Genomic DNA, 4,799 nt, shown 5'->3' on the forward strand with positions numbered 1-4,799 from the left:
GGGTCACGGGGAGACGTGTCTGGGTCACGGGGGGACGTGTCTGGGTCACACGGGGACGTGTCTGGGTCACGTGGAGACGTGTCTGGGTCACGGAGACGTGTCTGGGTCACACGGTGTGTGTCTGGGTCACGGGGAGACGTGTCTGGGTCACGGGGTATAGTGTCTGGGTCACGGGGACGTGTCTGGGTCACACGGTGTGTGTCTGGGTCACGGGGAGACGTGTCTGGGTCACGGGGAGACGTGTCTGAGTCACACGGGGACGTGTCTGGGTCACGGGGGGACGTGTCTGGGTCACGGGGAGACGTGTCTGGGTCACGGGGAGACGTGTCTGGGTCACACGGGGACGTGTCTGGGTCACGGGGAGACGTGTCTGGGTCACGGGGAGACGTGTCTGGGTCACGGGGACGTGTCTGGGTCACACGGGGAGACGTGTCTGTGTCACACGGGGACGTGTCTGTGTCACGGGGAGACGTGTCTGTGTCACACGGGGACGTGTCTGGGTCACGGGGACGTGTCTGGGTCACGGGGTGACGTGTCTGGGTCACAGGGAGACGTGTCTGGGTCACACGGTGTGTGTCTGGGTCACGGGGAGACGTGTCTGGGTCACGGGGGGACGTGTCTGGGTCACACGGGGACGTGTCTGGGTCACGTGGAGACGTGTCTGGGTCACGGAGACGTGTCTGGGTCACACGGTGTGTGTCTGGGTCACGGGGAGACGTGTCTGGGTCACGGGGTATAGTGTCTGGGTCACGGGGACGTGTCTGGGTCACACGGTGTGTGTCTGGGTCACGGGGAGACGTGTCTGGGTCACGGGGAGACGTGTCTGAGTCACACGGGGACGTGTCTGGGTCACGGGGGGACGTGTCTGGGTCACGGGGAGACGTGTCTGGGTCACGGGGAGACGTGTCTGGGTCACACGGGGACGTGTCTGGGTCACGGGGAGACGTGTCTGGGTCACGGGGAGACGTGTCTGGGTCACGGGGACGTGTCTGGGTCACACGGGGAGACGTGTCTGTGTCACACGGGGACGTGTCTGTGTCACGGGGAGACGTGTCTGTGTCACACGGGGACGTGTCTGGGTCACGGGGAGACGTGTCTGGGTCACACGGGGAGACATGTCTGGGTCACGGGGAGACGTGTCTGGGTCACACGGGGAGACGTGTCTGGGTCACACGGGGAGACGTGTCTGGGTCACACGGGGAGACGTGTCTGGGTCACACGGGGAGACGTGTCTGGGTCACACGGGGAGACGTGTCTGGGTCACACGGGGAGACGTGTCTGGGTCACACGGGGAGACGTGTCTGGGTCACACGGGGAGACGTGTCTGGGTCACACGGGGAGACGTGTCTGGGTCACACGGGGAGACGTGTCTGGGTCACACGGGGACGTGTCTGGGTCACGGGGAGACGTGTCTGGGTCACGGGGAGACGTGTCTGGGTCACGGGGAGACATGTCTGGGTCACGGGGAGACGTGTCTGGGTCACGGGGAGACGTGTCTGGGTCACGGGGAGACATGACTGGGTCACACGGGGAGACGTGTCTGGGTCATGGGGAGACGTGTCTGGGTCACGGGGAGACATGACTGGGTCATGGTGATGCCCATCCCCTAATTGCCCCTGGAGAAGGTGGTGGTGAGCCGCCTTCTTGAACCGCTGCAGTCCGTGTGGTGAAGGTGCTCCCACAGTGCTGTTAGGGAGGGAGTTCCAGGATTGTGACCCAGTGACGATGAAGGAACGGCCGATATATTTCCCAGTCAGGATGGTGTGTGACTGGGAGGGGAACGTGGAGGTGGTGGTGTTCCCATGCACCCGCTGCCCTTGTCCTTCTAGGGGGTAGAGGTCGCGGGTTTGGGAGGTGATGCCGGAGAAGCCTTGGCGAGTTGCTGCAGTGCATCTTGTAGATGGTGCACACTGCAGCCAGGGGGCGCCGGTGGTGGAGGGAGTGAGTGTTGGAGGTGGTGGAGGGAGTGAGTGTTGGAGGCGGTGGAGGGAGTGAGTGTTGGAGGTGGTGGAGGGAGTGAGTGTTGGAGGTGGTGGAGGGAGTGAGTGTTGGAGGTGGTGGAGGGAGTGAGTGTTGAAGGTGGTGGAGGGAGTGAGTGTTGAAGGTGGTGGATGGGGGGCCCATCAAGTGGCTGCTTTGTCCTGGATGGTGTCGAGCTTCTCGAGTGTTGTTGGAGCTGCACCATCCAGGTAAGTGGAGAGTGTTCCATCACACTCCTGACTTGTGCCTTGTCGATGGTGGAGAGGCTTTGGGGAGTCAGGAGGTGAGACACTCACCTGGTACTTGTGTGGTGTGAATGTTACTTGCCACTGATCAGCCCAAGCCTGAATGTTGTCCAGGACTTGCTGTATGTGGGCACGGACTGCTCCATTATCTGAGGAGTTGTGAATGGAACTGAACACTGTGCAGTCATCAGCGAACATCCCCACTTCTGACCTTATGATGGAGGGAAGGTCATTGATGAAGCAGCTGAAGATGTTTGGGCCGAGGACACTGCCCTGAGGAACTCCTGCAGCGATGTCCTGGGGCCGGGATGATTGACCTCCAACCACCACAACCATCTTCGTTTGTGCTGGGATGACTCCAGCCAGTGGGGAGTTTCCCCTGATTCCCACTGACCAGTTTTACTCGGGCTCCTTGATGCCACACTCGGTCAAATGCTGCCTTGATGTCGAGGGCAGTCACTCTCCCCTCACCTCTGGAATTGAGCTTGTGTCCATGTTTGGACCGAGGCTGTAATGAGGTCTGGAGCCGAGTGATCCTGGTGGTACCCAAACTGAGCCTCGGTGAGCAGGTTATTGGTGAGTAAGTGTCACTTGATAGCACTGTCAGTGACACCTTCCATCACTTTGCTGATGATTGAGAGTAGACTGATGGGGGGGGTAATTGGCCGGATTGGGTTTGTCCTGCTTTTTGTAGACAGGACATACCTGGGCAGTTTCCACATTGTCGGGTAGATGCCAGTGTTGTGGCTGTACTGGAACAGCTTGGCGAGAGGCGCGGCTAGTTCTGGAGCACAAGTCTCAGCACAACAGCCGGGATGTTGTCGGAGCCCAGAGCCGTTGCTGTATCCAATGCGCTCAGCCGTTTCCTGATATCACGTGGAGTGAATCGAATTGGCTGAAGACTGGTTTCTGTGATGGGCCTCAGGAGGAGGCCGATATGGATCATCCACTCGGCACTTCTGGCTGGAGATGGTTGCAAACTCTTCAGCCTTGTCTTTTGCACTCACGTGCTGGGCTCCGCCATCATTGATGGGGATATTCATGGAGCCTCCTCCTCCCGTTAGTTGTCTCATGGTCCACCATTCACGATGGATGTGGCAGGATTGCAGAGCTTTGATCTGATCTGTTGATTGTGGGATCGCTGAGCTTTGTCTATAGAATGCTAAGGGAGTGAAGGGTTATGGGGAGCGGGCAGGGAAGTGGACCTGAGATCATGATCAGATCAGCCATGATCGTATTGAATGGCGGAGCAGGCTCGAGGGGCCAAATGGCCAACTCCTGCTCCTATTTCTTAAGTTCATATGTTGCATTGTTTAGCGTGCATGTCGTCCTGTATTGCAGCTTCCCCAGGTTGGCACCTCATTTGTTGATACGCCTGGTGCTGCTCCTGGCATGCTGGGGAAGGAGGGAGCTGTTCTGTCGGGACAGGCTCCACTTAAACCGGGCTGGGACCAGCGTCCTGGCAAATCGAATACCTCTGGAGGTAATGTATTAGCATGGACAGAGGATTGGTTAATGGACAGAAAGCCGAGAGCAGGGATAAAACGGGTCTTTTTCGGGTTGGCAGGCTGTAACTAGTAGGGTGCCACAGGGATCAGTGCTGGGGCCCCAGCTATTCACAATCTATATCAATGACCTGGATGAAGGGGCCGAGTGTAAGGTATCCACGTTTGCTGATGATACAAAGCTCGGTGGGACAGTAAGCTGTGAGGAGAACACAAAGTGTCTGTAAAGGGATATAGACAGACTGAGTGAGTGGGCAGTGAGGTGGCAGATGGAGTATAATGTAGGGAAATGTCAGGTTAGTCACTTTGGTAGGAAGCATAGAAAAACAATATGTTTTAAATGGTGAGAAACGTTTAAATGTTGGTGTTCAGGAGATGTGGGTGTCCTTGTACAGGAAACACAGAAAGTGAGCATGCAGGTACAGCAAGCAATAAGGGAGGCAAATGGCGTGGTGTCCTTTACTGCAAGGGGGGTTGGAGTGCAACAGTAAGGAAAGTCTTCGCTTCTCGGCCTTTTGGCTAAGATCAAGTGTAGTACCGTTTCTGACCAGCCACCATGACCTCCGGGTGGTTTCTCCCTGGTCAGAAAGGTATATGCTTGCATTTTTGGAAATAGGAGGTGGGTGGGGTGGCTTGACCCATCCACCTCCACGGAGGTGTGTGGGGGACCTGACCCATCCACCTCCATGGCACGAACCTGGTATTGCAGTACTTCCAGGAACGGTGCAGTGGCTCTAGGCCTTTTGGCTAAGAGCATTGGCGCAGAGTGATCCTTGGCGTGTGCAAGGTGACCTCTGGCGTTTGTGATTTGACAAAGAATTGGAACGATTGGCTACGAATTTAAAAAAAAGTAAGGAAAGTCTTGCTACAACTGTACAGGGCCCTGGTGAGACCACACCTGGAGTACTGCGTACAGTTTGAGTCTCCGTATCTAAGGAAGAATACACTTGCCTTGGAGGCTGTACAACGGGAGGTTCACCAGACTGATTCCTGGGATGAGAGGGTTGTCCTATGAGGAGAGATAGAAACATAGAAACATAGAAAATAGGTGCAGGAGCAGGCCATTCAG

General features: G+C 56.8%; 1 pseudogene; it reads left to right on the forward strand.

The window, feature by feature from the left end:
• The first annotated feature begins 4,229 nt into the window (after positions 1-4,229).
• Positions 4,230-4,464, forward strand: LOC139248766 (U2 spliceosomal RNA; annotated as a pseudogene).
• The last annotated feature ends 335 nt before the right edge of the window (positions 4,465-4,799 follow it).

This window comes from Pristiophorus japonicus, unplaced genomic scaffold (genome assembly GCF_044704955.1).
Source record: "Pristiophorus japonicus isolate sPriJap1 unplaced genomic scaffold, sPriJap1.hap1 HAP1_SCAFFOLD_2924, whole genome shotgun sequence".
Classification (NCBI taxonomy): Eukaryota; Metazoa; Chordata; class Chondrichthyes; family Pristiophoridae; genus Pristiophorus; species Pristiophorus japonicus.